We start from the raw sequence: 21,828 nt of genomic DNA on the forward strand, positions 1-21,828 counted from the left end.
GATTTGACCAGAGGACTAGGCCATTGTCCAGCTGATCCTGTATTGGAGGGGACTGCAAGAGTGGCTTAAAGCCTCCTTTCAAACACACCCCTGAGCTATGCTGTCTAATCCTTGACAGATACCAAAGATAGGAGCTATACATTTGTAAATCACAACTGAGGTTAGGCTCCCTTGGCAGGGTTAGTGGGAAATTCTTAATATTGTGTTGAAGTTGCAGGAAGCAGCAAACAACTATGCTTGCCATTATTTTATGATACATTTTCTTTCTGCTTTTATCTACATATTCTCATCCAGATTTTTTTTAAAAGAGCTAAACAAAAACAGCTTTATCGGAATGTTGTTTCTTTGTTAATTTCAGTGCAAACATTTGTTCAATTTTATGTACTTCCATGGTAAGACTTATTCATTTTGCCCAGGCTACTGTACTTTTGACATCTGTAGCAGCCATTAGATTTTCATGTGTATTACTCTGCAGTGAAGTTTCTTCAGTTTGACATGGCAGGGAAGAGTCATGTTCCCTCTCCCATGGATTTTTGTGCAGTTCTGCTTGAGATTCCACGTGTAGCCATTGTCTCTGTGGGACACGAGAACTCACATTGCTGATGATTCCTTCTCTGTTTGCCAGGAAGTCATCAAGGTCAATGTGGGTTGAGGACAAATTGCCCATTTTGAAACTGTATGACATAACAAATTGAAGTGTCCCATTTCAGCAAGGCAGCATGAAGTTTATTCCTGTCATTGGTAGAATCAAATCAAGGCTGTTCACCACAAGTCAAAACTATCAAAGTCTCACTTGTTTCCTGGTTTATAATTCAGGAATTATGGAGCCATCTACTGGTGCCTTTTCCTATCTAGAAATATGTATTTATTAACACAGTAATAAAACATGAATTAAGACCTGAAAATATGAAAAAATAAGACTTTTACCTAAAATGAGATTGGTGACTTCTAGCTTTTTGATTGAGTTTTCAGGGGAAAAGGTGAGGAGTGGGGTTATGAAATCACATTTCACCTGTGAAAATCATTTAAAAAATGATGGAAAAACTCATAAAATGAGGCATATTTGCAAAATGATGGCAGATGGATGACATCTGATGAACCAGAAGCTAATTCTGCTCTGAAACTTAAGTGGATGGTGAAAAAGAAATGTGCAAAATTCACAGGTATTTTGTATCTGATGCATTATTAATAACAATTTTTTTAGGTAAATAGTTGCTTGCTTGGGATGTACTAAAGCTGGAGAATTTTTGCCAATCAATCCAGCTTTACCAGCTAGTTTCTAAGCAAAAATAACAAGCCAAACCCGGAGGTTTTTAGATGGGGTTAGATTATACCTCTTAGGCATACCCCAGAGCAAAAGATGATGAAGAGTTGCAATGAAGGCATTCTGTTTACCTGAATTTGCCAGTGGAGCAAATAATTTCCTCTAGTGCTAAATACAAGTTGAAAGCAACTACTGATGCTAACATGTGCATCATATACAATCTACTCTTCTTGGCCATAACTGGAGCGGAGCTGCATTGCTGTAGTGCTCACAAACTTGTTTTCTCTGGTAGTTAAGAATGCTATGTCAAGCAAAAGTTATGATTTTAGAGGCTATTTAGATGTTTGAAGTTTAATGTTCAGGGTGAACCGGTTGAAGATAATCTAACTGCATCAGTCAAAACAGGCAAGGTTGTATCCCAGCTGCAACTTGAGCTGCCCTAGACCACTCTGGCAGCATAAGGCAGCTGGAAAAAGGCATCATCTGATGATTCTCCTGGCATGGATGATATAGGGCCAACATAGTCATCCTATTCTGACACTTTGGAGTAGGGGACATGACAAGAGCAAAGGGTGTGGCTAGGTGCTTGTCACATCCAGCTGATTCCTGGCTGCCATAATGGCCCCTTGGGGGTTGTTATCTGCCACTCAACTTTAAGCAGTCCAGGGTGCTCTAAATTGCATCTCATAACAGGCTTTCTGCCCAGCAACCTCTGGATGGGAGCTTAATGCCACTTTCATGTCTCCTACCCTGCCTATGAGCTATGCCAAGTACAGGATTGCTCCCACAGGTTTCTCCCAGCTGCTGTTTTCAATTTTTGTGTGCTCCAGGTCCTGAGACACATATTGCATCTTGGCTAAAATGTTGAATTTAAAGTAAATACTGCACGATCCACTGAGACTCCATCACAATGCCAGGGGAGAACTGTTCAGAGCAGAGCAGACTTTAGATCACAAGGAGGTGGAGGTGAAAAGAAAATAGCTGAGTCATAAAATGGAAGTAACTGGGTGCCAATTGTGGGAATTAACCAATGCTCTAATAGCACTTGGAAATGGAGAGTAAAGGAGAGAGGATGGAGAGAAGCAAGGTTGCTATCAAGTCAAGGGAGCCAGGTTAGAGGGGAAGGAAAGAATAAGGCTGGGGCCAAGACAGGAACTATGTTGGGTTAGAATGAGGAAGGGAGAAGACAAGAACATGGAGGAGGAGAAAAAGATATTGAGAAAATAGAAAACTCTCAGTTAAGGACTAATTGAATTGAAGAGTCACTTAGTATTGCTGGTAGCTCCATACATTTTACTATTTTCCATTATCTTTCATTGTGGTTTTCTTTCCACTGGAACCAGAGCTATTTTTTCCATTAGCAGCAGAACTAAAAAGTTTGTACCCTTCCAGGAGTGTGTGAATGAAAAGCAAGTAGTGGAGTATTATAGGATGGGTAGAGAAATGATTCCTTCTCTCCATATTACTTAGTATTCTGAAGATCAAAGCAATTAGGCCCCAATTCAGCAACCTATCCCTACTCAACAAAGGCCATAATCTCTTGTTTAATATTATGCAGTGTGAAAAAGCTCTGTTCTTGCCTCCATGGATCCCGCATTTCCTGGCAGATTTCACTAGCCTCAGAGGCTCACTGTGATCCTTCACATAACCCTTCTCTTTCTAGGGACAAGGGTCACAGTCTACTGAGCCACTTTCATCATAAACCAGCAAGGGAGGTGAGGAGAAGTTATCCTTCCTTGCACAGTCTCTGTTGTCTCCTAGTCTCAGTGATTAATCAGGGGGCAAAGGGGGGGGGAGCCCAGGCCCACCCTCTACTCTGGGCTCCAGCCCAGGGACCCTAATAGTATCAGCTATGGTAGCTGACCTTTTAGAAACATGACATGTACAATTCCCTGGGCTATTTCCCCCACAGCAGCCCTCACTTCCTCAAGCTCCACTTCACCCATACCTCAGGGCCTCCTTCATTGTGCCTGAGATGATGTGTACTACTCAGTCTCTCCAACAGCACAACTTCCTCCCACAGCTCCTGACATGCACACCCACCTGACTGGCTGGGAGGCTTTTAATTAGCTTAAGCCAGCCCGATTGGCTTCAGGTGTCCCAATCAACCTAGCCTTCTCCCTGCCTTCTAGAAAGTTCTTAATTGGCCACAGGTGTCTTAATTGACCTGGAGCAGCAGCCATTTCACTTACCCTGGTATCAGGGATTTGTTTAGCCTGGAGTGAATCTATCTCTTTCCCACTGCTCTTCCATAGCGTTCTAGCTTGGAGGGAGGTGGGAAGCTGCTACTCCTGCTGCTCCAGCGGCTCCCTTGGCTGGGCCAGACACCCCCCCCCCGTTCTCTGCTACCTGGTTGCTGGACCCCCCACTCTGGGGGCTGCTACTGCTCCAACTGCAGCCCCGCGGGGGGGGCTGCTAGTCCACTCCCCAGAGAGGAGGAGTGAGGGACCCCAGCCACTGCTGTTGTGGACACCACCACCACCACCTGAGAGGGTCCTTTCTGCCTGCTTGGACCACCACCTGGAGTTCCTGGAGCTGCTGCTGTGGAGTCTGTTGCCTGGAGCTGCTGGAGCCCGAGGAGGAGAAGAAGAGGATCATCTGCCAGTGGGGTAGCACCTAGAGACTTTGCAGACCACCGTGGAGGGGGCCCTAAGACTGAGTAATTTTCAAACTGTGCTCTTGTGGTGGGGCTTTTGACTGTGTTTGTAGGGACACAGGGCGTGTGGCGTGGAGCTGCCCCCCGATCCATCGGTGTGTCCCCCCCAACCCCCACCACTACTACCACCACCGCTACCCCTTCCACCACCCCCACTGGCTGTATACCATCTGCCTCAGCTCCTGCCTCTGGACGCAGCTGCTTGCTTGGCTTACCACGCCCTATTTCCACCCTTTGGGCCAGAAGCAGCAGCCAGCTTAAAAAGACTTGTGCAAGCGCACGTGGGTGCATGTGTCCCCCCCGGACTGCCTACCCCCCAGCTTGCCCTTTACTACCTGCCCCATTTGCCACTTGTAGCCTTGCCTCCCCTTTTGCCCCAGCCCCCCTTACTAGCTTCAGTTTGTTTGCCTGCCCTGCCCATTTCCTTCTGCAGCCTTTGTTTGTTTGCCCCGCCCCAGCCTCTGAAGCTAGCCCCTTGGTTTCCCTGTTCTACCTCCAGACCGCTTAGCCCCTTCCTCCGTGTGCCCATGCCCCCTCCCATGCACTTGTGCAACTCCCCATTTTAGTTTCAACCCTTTCACTGCACCCCGAATGTTGTTGTATCCCCCTCTCCCCTAGTGCACCAAGAGGAATTGGACTTCCACCTTGTGTCGGTGACTGACCCCTAACCCCTGATTGCCCCCCGTCCAGCCCACCCCTTTTGGTGCCCTCCTCCCCTACCTGCAGCCTAGCAGGGAGGAGTGGTCGACCTGCTTCCCCTCTCTCCTCCTCCTGCTGGTGTCTCCCCTTCCCTCTCTACTCATGATGGCGGGGGATGAGATGGGTGGGGCCCCTCCAGCAGACCGAGCTGCCCCTCCCCCGCCTGCCCGTCCGTCATCCCCCCAAGCTTCTACCTCCACTGCCGAACCATCTGCCACCGCCCCCGCTGGGGCACCAGCAGCGACGGGCAACGGGGTGACCTCCACTGCTGCCACGTTTCTCACCCCCTCCGATTCACGGGGAGCCCCCCCAGCCAGCGGGAAGGCCAGAGGAAGAAGAAGGGGAAGGGTCCCACTAAAAAGACCAGGCCCTCCATGGCAGGGGCTGCCCCCAATGCCCCAGCCCCATCTCCAGCTGGGGCGCCCCTCCCCTCTGTTCCCTCCACCAGCTCTGCAGGTGTCCCTCCCCCGGCCCCCAGAGCATACGCCCAGATGGCGGCAGCCCCCGCGCCTGCCACTACATCATTTCTCCAGCCCACCGCCTCCGCTACCATCTATAGCGGCCGGGGCCCCTTTCCCACCATGACCAGGAAGCACGGTGTCCGTTGCCTCCTGGTGCCCGCCTCGCCCCTCGTGGAGACCTATGTGCAGGCATTGGCGAGGGTGGTGGGGCCCACGGCCATTGTGGCGGCCTCCAAAATGTATGACAAGGTCGTCTTCTTCTTATCATCAGAGGCCGCTGCCCAGGAGGCGGTAGAGAAGGGCCTGGCGGTGGGGGGTGTTTTTGTCCCCTTAGAGCCGCTAGAGGACCTGGGCATCCTCCTGGTCCTGACCTCTGTCCCTCCCTTTCTTCCCAATGCCTCCCTGTTACCCACCCTCACTACCCTGGGGAAGCCCATCTCTGTCATCAGCCCTATCCCGTTGGGCTGCAAAGACCCCACCCTCCGTCACGTCCTCTCATTCCGCCGACAAGTGCAGCTTCAACTGCCGCCGGCGGCGCGTGACGGAGAGGCGCTGGAGGGGTCATTCCTAGTCCCCTACCAGGGGGCCCATTACCGGGTGCATTATTCCACAGGGGAGGCCCGGTGTTACCTCTGCCGGGTGATGGGGCACGTCCGGAGGGACTGCCCCCTGGCCCAGTAAGGAGGGGCATCCGGGACCCCCGAGCCCCGGCAGGGCACCGGCCCCATCATCGCCGGCACCCCTGGCTGCCCGGCGCCCGAAACCACCCCTCCTCCTTCCCAGTCTACCATTGCTCCCACTCGGGCCCAAGGGGCACCTCCCCAACTATGCCCAGATAAGCGGGAGAGCCCCGCCCCCGCTGCTTGCAATCTGGCGGGGCCTGTGGAGGAGGGTGCGGCAGGGACACTTCCGGGTATGGGAGAGGGCCCGCCCCAGGGGAATCTTCCCTCCCTTGTGCTGCCCCACCGTTACCCCCTCAAGACCCTGAGCCATCGCTTCTGCCCCCTGACACAACCCCTGCTAGCCAGCCCCCGGATGATGCCATGGAGGGCTGGGCCCTAGTCCAGGGGAAGCAGGACAAGCGGAAGGCTCGAGCTCCGCTCCTCCCATCTGATGCAGAGGCCCCCCTGGAAGACCAGGAAGGGGGGCACTGATGCCAAGCCTTCCGCTTTACCCAAGGGTGTGTTCCATCCACCGGTGCCGGCTGGGGAAGACATGGCAGCACTGGAAGGTGGTATCTTCCCTCCACGGGAGTCCCTCTCCTCCAAGGCCCCCGAGGCTCCATCTGAAACCTCAGTGTGCCCCGAGGCAACAGTCATGTCAGGCGGCAGCGGGGAGAATCCCGGGGTGGCGGAAACTGATCTCCCATCAATATACAAGGAGATGGAAGCCTTGGGTCTGACCCCGGTCACCCAGGGGGAGGACGACCCTAAGCCAGTGGGCCTCGATATAGGCGACTTCACTCCAGCCCCGCTTTCCCCATATTCCCTCCCCCTAACTGTTGCTTCTGCTCCCACCTCCAAGGGGTCCCTGGACTCCTCCATCAACCTGGCTGCAGATGGCACCTCACTGAGGGCCGCCGAACCTGTTGAGGCAATGGCCAGTGCCACGCGGCCGGGACTTGAGCCACCAGGGGCACCTGTCGTTGGTGAGGAACATTCGACCTCCTTCCCGGGAGAGGGCCCTACAGGAGAGAGTCCACCCCCTGATGCCGTGGCTACCAAATCCACCATAGAGCCTGCGCCCGGCATCACTGAGAGCCCTCTCCCCACCCAAAATCTCACCTCTAACCTTGCCCCTGCCCCGTCCCTATCCCATCCACCTCCCGAGATGTTATTGCCGCCCCTGGGGCTGTCTCCTTCCCTTTGCCAACAGATGACTCCCAGGGAGCGGCCTTTGTGTTTACCCGTCCCAACCCACCAGGGGCTGCTATCCTCCCTCCGCCGCCGCCTATCGCCCCAGCGTTCAGGTCAACCCATCAGGAGCCCCGTTGGGGGTCCGCACCCTGTCTACCCTTCTTGGTGGGCCACGGGGCTGTAGCAAGGGCCCCGTTGGGGTATAACCAGACCATAACCCCAGCCCTCCATGTGCTGTGAGAGGAGTTTCAGGAGTTTCTAGAAGACGTCCGTGGCTCCCGCAACAAAGTACAGCTTTCCCTCCAGCGTTGGGGGGACTTTAATCAAATCCTCCGGGCCGCAAGGGCCCTCATGGGGGAGGGTAAAAGGACCGGGAGGCAGGGCGCCGTGGCCTACCAGCGGGTCCGCCTCTTCTGTGACTCCTTACTCACCTACGGGGTGGGTCACGGACTGCTGTGCGGCCCATCGGGAGCCACGAGCGTCCCTGCCAGCGAAGATCCCCTCCCAGCCCTCCTCATGGCACCCTTTACCATCGCAACATTGAACACCTGCAGCTGTAGGATGGGTCTCCACGGGTCCCAGGTGCTCTCCTTCCTTCGGGAGGGGAGGTACTCTGTGGTTTTCCTTCAGGAGACCCATACGGATCCGACTGCCAAAGACAGCTGGCGGCTGGATTCGGGGGACAGGGTCTACTTTAGCCACCTCACAGTTTGTACGGCTGGAGTGGCGACCCTGTTCTCCCCCAACCTATGGCCCGAGGTGCTGGGGGTCGCTGAGGCTGTGCCGGGCCGCCTGCTGCACCTCCGGGTCCGCATGGAGGGGCTCGTAGTCAACCTCGTCAACATCTATGTCCCGGCAGCGAGCCCGGAGCGGCTGCAATTCTATCAGCAGGTGTCCTCCTTCCTCGGCACCTTGGATCCTCATGAGTGTCTGGTCCTGGGAGGGGACTTTAACATCACCCTCGAGGAGTGGGACCACTCAGGGACCGAGCAGAGCCCAGCCGCCGTCGCCATCCTCCAGGAGATAGTTGAACACCACTCCTGGTGAACGTCTGGCGCAACCACCACCCGGATGACACTTCCATGTTCACCTTTGTCCGGGTGGAGGCCCATCAGTCGCGCCACTCCCGGTTGGACCGCATTTATTTATCATGCTTTCATCTTTCATGAGCCCACTCCTCCAGCATCCGGCTGGCCCCATTTTCTGACCATCATATAGCCACCGTGACAGCCTCCCTCTGCGCGGAGAGGCCAGGGCCGGCCTATTGGCATTTTAACAACAGCTTGCTGGAGGATGCGGGCTTTGTGGCATTCTTTCGGGAGTTCTGGCTGGCCTGGCGAGGGCAGCGGCTTGCCTTTCCCTCGGCGCGGTGGTGGTGGGCCCTAGGGAAGGTGCGCGCCCGGCTCTTCTGCCGTGACTACACCCAGGGTGCCAGCCGACGGAGGGATGCGGCGATAGAGCAGTTGGAATGGGAGGTCTTAGCGCTGGAGAGGCGTCTGGCCACCAGCCCCGAGGATCCAACCCTCTGCGGAGCGTGCCGGGAGAACCGGGAGGAGCTCCGGACCGTCGCGGACCATCAGGCCTGGGGTGCCTTTGTTCGATCCCGCATCCGTCTCCTTCAGGAGATGGATCACGACTCCCACTTCTTCTACGCCCTGGAGAAAAAGAGGGTGGCTAAGAAACATATCATCTGCCTACTGGCAGAAGATGGCACCCCCCTCACGGATCCAGTGGAGATGTGCGGGAGGGCGAGAGCCTTCTACGTAAGCCTTTTCTCCCCGGATCTGACTGATCCTAACGCTTGCAGAGTGCTTTGGGAGGAGCTCCCGATGGTCAGCGCGGGCGACCGAGACCGGCTAGAGCTGCCTCTCACTCTAGCCGAGTTCTCGGAAGCCCTCCATCGCATGCCCACCAATAAATCTCCGGGCATGGATGGGCTGACCGTGGAGTTCTACCGCGTGTTCTGGGACGTCCTGGGCCCAGATCTAGTCACCGTCTGGGCCGAGTCTTTGCAGAGCGGAGTCCTCTCTCTTTCGTGCAGGCGAGCCGTGCTGGCCTTATTGCTGAAGAAGGGGGACCTCCGCGATTTACGAAATTGGCATCCTGTCTCGCTCCTCAGCACAGACTACAAAGTCGTGGCAAAAGCCATCTCGCTGTGGCTAGGGTACGTGCTGGCGGACGTGGTCCACCCAGACCAGACCTACATCGTCCCGGGCCGCAGCATCTTCGACAACCCTTATCTGGTCCGGGACCTATTGGCTCGGGTGTAGGGATGGTCTGTCGTTCGCCCTCCTGTCCTTAGATCAGGAGAAGGCGTTTGACAGGGTGGATCACGGGTATCTCCTGAGCACTCTGCAAGCATTTGGCTTCGGACCCAAGTTTGTGAGTTTTCTCCCGGTGCTGTACGCCTCCGCAGAGTGTTTGGTCAGGCTCAACTGGACCCTGACCGAACAGGTCAGCTTCGGGCGAGGAGTACGACAGGGGTGCCCCCTCTCGGGCCAGCTGTACGCTCTGGTGATCGAGCCCTTCCTCTGTCTCCTCCCAAGGAGGTTGACAGGGTTGGTGCTGCAGGAGCCGGAGCTGTGGCTGGTCCTGTCGGTGTACGCTGATGACATGCTCCTTGTGGTCAGGACCCGGGCAACTTGGCGCGGGTGGAGGCTTGCCAGGCCATCTATTCGGCAGCCTCCTCTGCGCGGGTCAACTGGGTCAAGAGCTCTGGCTTGATGGTAGGGGACTGGCGGCAGGTGAGCTCCCTCCCACCCGCGCTTCAGGCCATCCGGTGGAGCACGGGTCCGCTGCTCTATCTGGGTGTTTACCTTTCTGCCATGTATCCCTCTCCACTGGAGAACTGGCAGAATTTAGAGGGCGGGGTGATAGAGGGGCTCCAGAAATGGACAGAACTACTCTGGTGCCTCTCCCTTCGAGGGAGAGCACTGGTGCTTAATCAACTAGTCCTGTCCATGCTCTGGTACCGGCTCAACACCCTGGTCCCGGCCCCAGATTTCCTGGCCAACCTCCGGACATCGATTCTGGAGTTCTTTTGGTCAGGACTGCACTGGGTCCCTGCAGGGGTTCTCCATCTACCTCTGGAGTAGGGAGGGCAGGGCCTAAAATGTCTGCTTACTCAGGTCCATGTCTTCTGCCTCCAGACCCTGCAGAGGCTTCTTTATGGTGCAGGTAGTCCGGCGTGGAGCATACTGGCGCACACCTTCCTGCGCCGCTTCCGAGGGCTCCGATACGACCGGAAGCTCCTTTATCTCCATCCGAGAGGTCTTCCGCGAGACCTCTCCAGGCTGCCGGTCTTCTACCAGGACCTCCTCCGGACCTGGAAACTCTTTTCAACAACCAGGTCCATGACGGCCACTGAGGGGGCCGATCTCCTCGCAGAGCCCCGGCTACACAACCCCCAGCTCTGTGTGCAGGTAGCGGAGTCCCGCTCGGTGCGCCAGAGGTTTATCCTGGCAGAGGTCACAAGCGTGGGAGACCTCCTGGACTATGACCGGGGAGACTGGCTGGATCCCCTGATGCTCACTCAGCCAATGGGGCTTTCCAGACCTTGTACTCCCCGGCGCATACTTCAGGAGGTGAAGGCCGCTTTGCCGCCCGCTGCTTGGGTTCATCTCGACCGGGTCCTGCACGAGGGCATGCCCCGCCCATCCGTTACCCCAGGCCCGCCGGACCTTTTAATTGGACCCCTGCTCCGTGGACCCAACCGACCCCTTCACTAGAAGGCGGCTGCACAAGATGCAGCCGGTCTGCTTTCAAACCGCGCCAAGAAAACATCTATACATGCTTGTGCTCCACACCCTTCACGCGCTCACCCTCGTGTCCTGCCCCGATACAAAATGGCAGGACCTCCTGCCACCTTTGGAGGGTGAGGAGCCCCGGTGGGCCAGCCTATACTCCACCTTAGTCCCAAGGCCCGCCGGGGATGTCAGTTGGCGGCTCCTTCACGGAGCCGTGAGCACGGGCGTGTACTTGGCGCGGTTCACTTCAATCCCAGACACCTGCCCCTTTTGCGGCGTGAGGGATACCCTGGCACATGTATACTTGGAGTGTGCCAGGCTGCAGCCCCTATTCCGGCTCCTCACCAATATTTTATTACGCTTTTGGTTGCACTTCTCCCCTCACCTTCTCATTTATGCACTCCCTATCCGTGGCCCCACAAAGTCACGGGATCTCCTGATCAGCCTCCTCCTGGCCCTAGCTAAAATGGCCATCTATAAAACCAGAGTGAGGAGGTTGGCCGATGGAGTCTCCTCTGACTGTGGGGCCTATTTCTGATCCTCGGTCTGTTCACGTATCCGGGCAGAGTTCCTCTGAGTGGCGTCCTCTGACTCCCTTGATGCCTTTGAGGAGCAGTGGGCGCTGTCCGGGGTTCTCTGCTTGGTGTCCCCATCCAGTTCCCTTCGTTTGACCCTTTGACCGCATTCCTGTCCCTGTTATTTCATTAGTTGTCCCCTGGAATTTTTTGGGTATCTAGGTCCTGTGGATCCCCCTTTTAGGCTGTGGGGGATCCTTTAGCAGTGGATGGACTTCGCCCGCCCACTTCCCGGATCCCAATAAGACTACTTTTCTATAGCCATCTGGCCTTGCCCCGTCACAGCAGATACTTAGCTCCCACTTAATTCAAAGGAATATAAGCATGTGCCTAAATTTAAGCACATGCTAAAGTGCTTTGCTGAACAGGGGTATTAAGTAATAGAAATGATCACATGAAGTGATTTAGTTCTAATTTCTATTCTATGAATCTACATCCTATCACACATTCCAAACAAGCAAGATTAGGCATGATTCCCCTTCATTGTGCTACGCTGACCCTGTGAAGTACTTCTGAGCTCCTTCAGCTCCCACTGAATTGAGGACACCAAGCCCCCTCAGACATTTCTGCAGTCATTTCAACTTTAACTGAAGTTTAAAAGAAAAATATCTTCTGGAAAATTATTTTAAATATTTAATATAGAAAATATAATGTCCCTATATAAATCATAGAATGCCCACTTCTTAAGTTCCAGTCTCCCCATCTCAAAAAAGATATATTAGAATTGAAAAAATTACAGAGAAGGCTGATGAGGGGTATGGAATGACTTCCATAGGGGGAGAGAGTGAAAAGACTCTGGGACTCTTTAGCTTAGAAAAGAGTCGATTAAGGGGGGATGTGATAGAGGTCTTTAAATCATGACTGGTGTGGAGGCAGTGATTAGGGAGGTGTTTATTTACCCCTTCATGTAACGCCAGAACCAGGGATCACCCAAAGAAATTAATAGGCAGCAGGTTTAAAACTGACATAAAGATGTACTTCTTCACACAGTGCACAGTCAGCCTGTGGAACTCGTCAGCGGATGTTGTGAAGGCCAAAAATATAACTGGGTTAAAAAAAGAATTAGATAAATTCATGGGGGATAGGTCCACCAATGGCTATTAGCCAAGATGGTCAGGGACACAACCCCATGCTCTCAATCTCCCAAAACCTCTAACAGCTAGTTGCTGGGACTGGATGGCGGGGGATGGATCACTCAATAACTGCCCTGTTCTGTTCATTCCCTCTGCAGCATCTGGCACTGGCCATTGTCAGAAGACAGAATACTGGGCTAGATGAACCATTGGTCTGATCCAGTATGGCCATTCTTATGTTCTAATTATAAAGGAACTAACTGAAAATGACCCTGGATTCTTCACCCTTGAACACTTTAATAGTTTTAGTCTATGACTTATTGATTGGATTTCATTAGACAAATTGATTTGCAAAATGCAAGGAGCATGCTGCCTGCTACTATCAGTGACTCTGCTGTGCTGTACTACACAAGAGAAACAAGGGTCTCTAAGGGGTTTCATCTTCACACATTTATACATTTTTAAATGTTCTAAGAATTAGCAGTAAAGTGTTATTGGATTTGCTAAATATATGCTGTATGCTGATATCTGCAGCACAGCTAAAACACATGCACTGTGCTGCTATCAGAACTCAATTTATAATTAAAAGCAAAAGAAAAGACAAAGAAGATCAAAGCCCCATCCAAAGACTTTTTATACTGTGGCTTTTATGTGCTTTGTAGATACATTTATCCAAGAACAGTTTACTAACCCTTTACAGCACAACCCACAATGAACATAATCTGTTGATTTACATGGGATTTCAGGATGTTCAGTACCTAATGATTATCATTTATTTGTATTATAGTAGCACCTAGACTGTCCAACTAAGATCAGGACTCCATTGTGCTTGGCATACTACAAACACATAATAAGTGACAGTCCATCCCTACAGACCTCACAATCTAAACAGACAAGACAGTCGGGTGAATGGGGGATGAGGGAGAGAGGGAAGGACATAGTAATATGATGCCCATTTTACAGATGGAGAATTGAGGCACAGAGGAGAGATACAGTAAGCTGGCAAATATCACACAGGAAGGCTATGGCAGAGCTGGAAATTGTGCTCATGCTTCCTGAGTCCCAGTCTGGCACATTAATCACAAGACCGTTCTTTCTCTATCTTGCAGGATTTAGCATTATATCTACCAGTTGAAAGTATAATAGGAGTTAATAAAAGAAAGAGAAAATAGTAGTTTTTTCCCATTATGAACTGTGTTTCTTTTTGCTAGGTAAGTGGCTTAATTCACAATATACCAGTTGCATCATTTCTTCTTATATTTGCCATCATGTACTGCTATTATATAATGCTGTACATGGATACCATGTCAGATCTCAAAGCTTTCTGGATACAACAATTAATTAGTCCATACAGCATGCCTAAGCAATAGCTACATTTTGTTATCCCCATTTTACCAAACAATAGACAGAGCTACATAGTAGTTAACTCCTACATGTGTAGTGTTCTTTCAGTGCTGTCTTCATGTCCCTCTCTGTGCACAGACACCTTGTTTGCACACATAAATATGAATTTTCAAAAGCAAATCAAGCAGGCAGGCATGAAATCACTCCCTTTCTTGACAGAAACACAAGTATTTGCTGGAGCAAATGTTTGGAGGCATGCTAAAATTAGGAGTCTTACTGATTTAGAGTTTCACTGTCACAACTAAGAAGAGAACCAAGACTGCTTGACTGCTATTCCAACACTCTAACCTAGAAAGGTGTACTCCCTGAATGTAAAGTACTTACAAATGTACAATTGTCACACTATCCTTAAATAAAGATATACCAATTAATAGAGCTAATCTTCTGTGAAGAATCCACCAGTAACACTGGGGTAAGAATCTTTGGTTCGTGTTTTCTCTCTGTAGGATATGAGTAGAAGCAGATCTCAGATGTTATGACAGGCACTCTCTAAATACCTAACATCACAGATAAATTATGTCCATAGAAAACATTTCAAGTCAATGGGAGTTTTTATTTCTGGTAGTAGAACAATGTACAGATATCTAACAGGCCCATACATTAGGAGAGCCTGATGTATAACTTGTTTGGAAGTTTTCTTAACACACAAGTCCTCCAAGTTTGCATACACCAAGGGAAAACTTAATTAAAATCAATTAAGAAAATCACTAAAAAGCAATTAAACAAGTGTTTTTCTTTTGGAATCTTCTCTTTCTTCTCTCCTCCCTAAAAGTTTTGGGCAAATTTCTCTTTGACCAGGGCAAAAAGAGTATAGCAGATTGAAATTACGGGGGCTGTGGCTGGTCATGGGATTGGAAGACCTCCATCAAACTGTAGTACTGCACCTGAAAGAGCTGTGTTACTACTGCTATGAAGGGAATGCAGGAAAGGAGGTGCCCCTCATAAGTCTGCTCTTGCTTTCCTACCCAGCTTCTGGGTATGGTGGGAGTCATGGCCATGCCCACTAGTTCTCCACATAGCCACTTGGGACATGCACATAATAGAATGAAGCCCTGAAGGGACTACTTAAGGAGCTATTCAGCACTGGAGCTCAGGGCCATGAGATGATGGAAACCAGATTTAAACTCAACACACATCAGGAGATGCTCCAGAAGCTGCTGTACCACTAGGCTGATAGGATCAATCTTATGCTCTAGTGTCTTAAAGGGCATCTCCGTGCATTTGAAAGCTTCTGGACTGACTGCCCTGAAGACCAACATCTTCTGCTAATCTTAAAAACTAAGGAGAAACAGTGGAAGATTCCTCTGACAGCCTTCCACCACTGTGCCACCACTCGGAGGAACCAATTGTAAGAAAGGAGGAGGTAAGATATTTTTCTTAGAGGTTCTAAAGAGTTAATATACTCACTACCTGATAGGATTTAGCCCATTAATACATAGTGGCTCCAGGAAAACTTTGGTAAACATTCTGATTACACAGTATATCAAGTTTCAGAGTGGTAGCCATGTTAGTCTGAATCAGCAAAAAGAACGAGGAGTACTTGTGGCACCTTAGAGACTATCAAATTTATTTGAGCATAAGCTTAATGGGCTAAAGCCCACTTCATCAGATGTATGCAATGGAAAATACAGTAGGAAGATATATATACATATACAGAGAACATGAACAAATGGGGTTGCCATACCAACTCTAATGAGAGTAATTGATTAAGGTGGTCTGTTATCAGCAGGAGAAAAAAAACTTTCGTAGTGATAATCAGGATGGCCCATTTCAAACAGTTGACAAGAAGGTGTAAGATTTCAGAGTAGCAGCCGTGTTAGTCTGTATTCGCAAAAAAGAAAAGGAGTACTTGTGGCACCTTAGAGACTAACAAATTTATTTGAGCATCGAATGCATCCGATGAAGTGAGCTGTAGCTCACGAAAGCTTATGCTCAAATAAATTTGTTAGTCTCTAAGGTGCCACAAGTATTCCTTTCCTTTTTTAAGAAAGTGTGAGTAACAGTAGGGGGAAATTAGCAATAGTTTTTAGTTTGTGTAATGACTCATCCACTCCCAGACTTTATTCAAACCTAATTTAATGGTGTCCAGTTTGCAAACTAATTCCAGTTCTGCAGTTTCTTGTTGGAGTCTGTTTCTGAAGTATTTTTGTTGAATAATTGTGACTTTTAGGTCTGTAATTGAGTATCCAGGGAGGTTGAAGTGTTCTCCAACTAGTTTTTGAATGTTATAATTCTTGACGTCTGATTTGTGTCCATTTATTCTTTTGCGTAGAGACCGTCCGGTTTGCCCAATGTACATGGCAGAGGGGCATTGCTGGCACATGATGGCATATATCACATTGGTAGATGTGCAGCTGAACGAGCCTCTGATACTATGGCTGATGTGATTAGGTCCTATGATGGTGTTCCTTGAATAGATATGTGGACAGAGTTGGCAACGGGCTTTGTTGCAACGATAGGGTCCTAGGTTAGTGTTTTTGTGGTGTGGTGTGTGGTTGCTGGTGAGTATTTGCTTCAGTTAGGGGATTGTCTGTAAGCGAGGACTGGCCTGTCTCCCAAGATCTGTGAGCGTGAAGGATCGTCCTTCAGGATAAATTGTAGATCCTTAATGATGCACTGGAGAGGTTTTAGTTGCTGGCTGAAGGTGATGGCTAGTGGCCTTCTGATACTTTCTTTGTTGGGCCTGTCCTGTAGTAGGTGACTTCTGGGTACTCTTCTGGCTCTGTCAATCTGTTTCTTCAAAATAAATGTGATAGTCTCTAAGGTGCCACAAGTACTCCTCTTTCTTTTTACAGTATATCAACAATCCACTATCCATTCTGTATTTGCTTTCTTCGTGTTTTATTGCTAGGCATGTGGCATAACACTTTTTTATTATAAGATTTTAGGCCAGATCCTCAGTTGGTGTAAAATGGTGTTGATCCATTGTCTACACTGGAGCTAGGTCAGTGGTCCTGGTCCACCAGCCATAGTCCTGATCCAAAGCAAATCTTTAGAATTTAAATTTGGGGATGCTGATGAGAAACTGGGTAGGCAAATAACTAACCAGATCAGCAAAATCAGTGTCATGGTTAAGAGGGATTGTGGGTACAGGGGCCTACAGAAGATTATTGTTTGGTAATTGTTGCATAACGTAGTTCCAAGAAAGAGATCTGGTCTCAGTTTAAATATTCCAAGTAAAGATTAATTTTACCACTTCCCTTACTAAGCTATTTCAAAGGCTAATTGCCTACACTGTTAAAAATATAGCACTAAATCAAATTAGAAAACAAATAAATAAAAGTCAGGTCCATATTTTTTAAACAGGTTTGGTATAAAAAATAGCCCATATTTATTTGGTTTTGTTCAATTGTTTTCTTTGTGGAATTTGTTGGTTTGGGGTTTTTTTATTAAAAAAGATTCATAGCTTCACTTTAAAACACAATTCAGAAAAAAAAAGATGGTGCCATGAAAAGTGGAAGCAAGGCACTATGAGGTTGCATGGCTTGGGAAAAAATGCAATGGAGGTCAACTAAGGCAGAGTTATGACTGAGAAATAACTGGCTAGTCCTTGCCTGAAGGACTCAATCCAAGGCACTATGCCTTGGAAACAGTATTATTGCTGTTCAGTAAGTATGTTCTACTGAATCCAAAATGGTATAAAGTGTCTAAACATGTATTCTGAAAAAGATTGAAAAAGCTGAAAATACTCTCACTGGATGAGAGGAGACTTCAAAGTGATCTTTGTAAGTTTTATAAAGTTACCTTGGAGATTTAATCAAATCCAAGAACCTAACATTTAAAAAGAACAAACAGACATAAAAGGACATAGTTGTCTGAAAAATTAGGGAAACAGAGAGTAAAATGGCAGTTTATAGATTAAAAAAAATCTTGTTTCACAAAAGACTGAAATATTTAGCTTCAAAGGGGCACTGAAGCACCTAGAAGTGCAAGTGATGTTGAGATGGAGGTTGGAGCAAAAGGACTACAGAGCAATGGGAAGTAAAAATAAAATTTGACAGGAATTGGGGGGAAATATGAAATTATTCATGAGTTACTTTTGCTATACCAGACAGATTCTAATAAGAAGTGAAAAGCAGAAATTAAGCTGAGCAACAATCAAGATGAAAATTAAAAGGGGATAGCTAATTAATGTACACAGAAATAGGCTGTTAATACCCTAGAAACAAACAAAAAAACCTTTATATCATATTAGCTAGAATAAATATTGAATTCTTGATTGTGTTTATGCCCTTATTGATTTCATTTTCTGTGCACATTCTAGCTCTGAATTAACTGGTAGGAATGCTCATGTAAATAGCAAATGTTAAGCATGTATTGGAGAATATTTGAAGTCATAATATGAGTGTTCACACGGCAAAGCTGATCTAATTTCTCTTGGTACACTTTTATGACAGCTCCCCAAAATTTCTCCATACCTTCTTGCTCCCTTGTACTCTGACCTTCTCTGTTCTCCTTCCCATAGACCAAAATGTTAATCTTTATGCCTTATGTGGTACCTTCTACATAATATATTTCTAATGAGGGTACCTTCACAGCTTCATTGCACTATTATTATTTATTAACTAACATATTGGGTACTTTACAGGTCCCAAACAGGATTGTTTAAAATTTAAATACATGTAAGTGATCCTTCTTTGTGTTCCTTAGGTTTTCACTTACCTAAATGTCTAAGCAGCTTTAGTACTAATAATAAAACAATAATATAAAACACAAATACACTCTCAGATGGATGTATTATTGATAGATAAATAATGTGAGCTTGTCGCATTTACCCAAAAACAATAGACATGTATTTCAAGTTATATGACAATAAGAGACTTGGAGATGTAGGTTTCCAATATAATTCAGAATTCCCTTCCAATAAAACAGGAAATCCCCACTTTTAATGTGTGGCTGCACACGTTCTACTTTAAATTGGCATTTGTTTTGAAATAGGTGTGACAAGCAGAATCTAGTAAAAAGGTAAAGGGCTTCATAAGCTTTGGATCAACAGAAACGTAGTCTATGAAATCCTCTAGGATTTGTTTTCAGAGGCTGAGAAGAGTGAGATCTCTGATTTATGAGACGAGGAGAAGGTGTAGGTGCAGGGAGAATGATAGGCACTCTAATTCCACCACTTGAAATGAGTTGTCTTGAAAAGAGTTGTTGGCATGAAAACTGAAAAGATATTTTCCAGGATGACTACAACTATCACAACTACCACAACTATAGTTGAAGCATCTACAGCAGGGGTCGGCAACCTTTCAGAAGTGGTGTGCGGAGTCTTCATTTATTCACTTTAATTTAAGGTTTCACGTGCCAGTAATACATTTTAACATTGTTTAGAAGGTCTCTCTCTATAAGTCTATATATTATATAACTAAACTATTGTCATATGTAAAGTAAACAAGATTTTCAAAATGTTTAAGAAGCTTCATTTAAAATTAAATTAAAATGCTGATCTTACGCCACCAGCCCACTCAGCTCGCTGCTAGCCTGGGGTTCCGTTCACCGAGGCCAGCAGTGGGCTGAGCCCGCTGCCGGTCTGGGATTCCGTCCATCGGCTCCTTCCAGCCAGGGTCCCAGCTGCCAGCCCTGCTCAGCCTGCTGCCAGTCTGGGATCCCGGCCCTGCCCACATAGAGTGGGTACCTACCTTCTCCCTGGTTCTAGCCCATTCTCTTCCTCTCTCTCTGCACTGAGCTGAGGGTGGGAGTGCACTGAGCACAGGGCTGGGGGTGAAGGAGCAGGCTGGGTGTTGGGGTGTAGGGTCTGGCCAGGAGCTAGAATGAGGGAGAGGGCTCAGGGTTGGGGCAGGAGGTTTGGGTGTGGAGTTCCTACCTGGGCAGCTCCCATTTGGTTCGAGCGGTGCAGGTTGGAATGTGGGGGTGGGGGGGCTCAGGAGGTCCCGTTTGGTGCTCAGGGTGGGGGTGGGAATGTGGGGGGTGCAAGAGTCAGGGCATGGGGTGTAGGGGAGCTGGATATGTGTGGGGGGTGCAGGGGTCAGGGCAGAGGGCTGGGGGCATGTGAGGGGGTGCAGGAGTCAGGGCATAGGGTGTGGGGGACTGGGTATATGTGGGGGGTGCTGGAGTCAGGGCTGGGGTCGTGGGGAGTGCAGGGGTCAGTGTAGGAGGCAGGGGTGTGGGAGGGTGCAGGAGTCCAGGCAGAAGGTTGGGGTGTGTGGGGGGTGCAGGGGTCAGGACAGGAGGCTGGGTTGTGTAAGGGGTGCAGAGATCAAGGCAGAGGGCTGGGGGTGGGGGGGTGCAGGGGTCATGGCATAGAGCTGGGTGTGTGTGAGGGGGATGCAGGGGTCAGGGCAGAGGGCTGGGAGTGTGGGGGCTGCAGGGGTCAGGGCTGGGGTGTGTGGGGGGGTGTAACTGTCAGGGCAGAGGGCTGGGGTGTGGGCTAGGGTTGTAGGGGTGCTCTCAGCCCCCTGCCCAGAGCAGCCATAGCAGGGGGCTGGAGGGGGTATGCCCTGATTCCACTCCCCTTCCCCAAGACCCTATCCCCATCTCTTCTCTGCCTCCTCCCCGGAGCAGCAAGATCACTGTGGCTTCTCTTCTCCTCCTCCCTTGCAAAGGCCATCAGCTGATTGGCGGCAGGGAGGGAGAGGAGGAGAGGCAGAAACCCAGCATGGCAGGGGAAGGGGGAGCTTGCCTGTCCTGCAGCAGTAGCTGGCAGGACCAAGCTTCTTCACCCTGCCCCCGGGGAAGGGCGAGGGGGGAAGGAGGAGAAGAGCGGACTGGGGCGGGCAGGATTTTTAATGGCACACTGCTGCCTGCCGGGGTCCTGGCCCTGCTCAGCCCGCTGCTGGCCTGGGTTTGGCAGCGGGCTGAGAGGGGGCCAGTGCCTGGGACCTGCAGGCAGCAGCGTGCCATTAAAAATCGGCTCACGTGCCATCTTTGGCACGCGTGCCATAGGTTGCCAACCCCGATCTACAGTTTATCATTTTCTAGATAGAGCACATGTTCCTGTACCATTGAAGTCAACGGGAGCTCAGCCATTGGCTTCAGTAGAAGCATGATCACAAGTATAAAGTCTACAATCTTCTGATTTTAATTTGAGGCTGACTCTGAATCACACCACACCGGATAAATTTATACATGAAAGAGCAAGGAAACCTTTCACTGAGGTTGACTGATATCTGCAGGTGGTACAAGAGAATCTGTTTTGAAAAAAGGGAAAATAACATGAAAAGTCTCAAGGAAAAAAATCAATAAAAGAAATTTTTCTTTGAAAAAATGAAAGAATATTTTAATACTTGGCCCTTTCCCTGCTTTATTTTCCTTTTGTCTTAACAGGCATCAAGTATGTTGGTAAGGCAAATACCATACCAAAAAATTAAGTTAAAGCAATTAATTTTGAGTCAACTGTATATTTCCCAAGAACTGTATATTTCCCTGAGACTAGATTCTAAGTCACAAATGAAGGAAACCCTTCCAGTAAAATCTTACTGCAACTATAACTTGTGGCTTTAAAAATTGCTAAATAGGGAACAGATGGGCAAGGGTACTGAGCACTCCCACGGGCTTTAAGAGCTTGGTAGTATGGTGTTATGTAGAAGACATAAGGGGAAGGAGAACAAGGAGAACAATTCCAAATTCCTTTATCTCAGCAAGTTATTTTACTGGAGTACTTGAATGGTAAAATGCATACTTCTGTTTGGGAGAAAAATAAGCCCACCAACAATATCCAATGCAGAACGTGCATGTTTTGGGGGTGAGTGATATTTACACAATCTTATTCATCTTATCGGTGCTGGATCAGTAGAGACATAGCAGCAGCGCACGACCAATGTTTATAGAATGCTAGATGGAGGTATACACAGTGAACAATACTGTCACTTTTTGATCTTAATAGCTCCATTACACAAGCCAAGGTTGTTCCTTTCTGTCAAAAAACCAAGATATTTAATTACTGTGTAATGCTGATATTATGCAGCCTGTAAATACATATGATTGATGAGCTAGTTTGGAGTAGATCCGATAGAAAGCAAAAAGGAGTAATAGCTTTCTCAGATATTAGAGGGGTAGCCGTGTTCATCTGGATCTGTAAAAGTGGCAGAGTCCTGTGGCACCTTATAGACTAACAGACATATTGGAGCACAAACTTTT

This window comes from Dermochelys coriacea, chromosome 6 (assembly GCF_009764565.3).
Source record: "Dermochelys coriacea isolate rDerCor1 chromosome 6, rDerCor1.pri.v4, whole genome shotgun sequence".
In the NCBI taxonomy this organism is placed as follows: Eukaryota; Metazoa; Chordata; order Testudines; family Dermochelyidae; genus Dermochelys; species Dermochelys coriacea.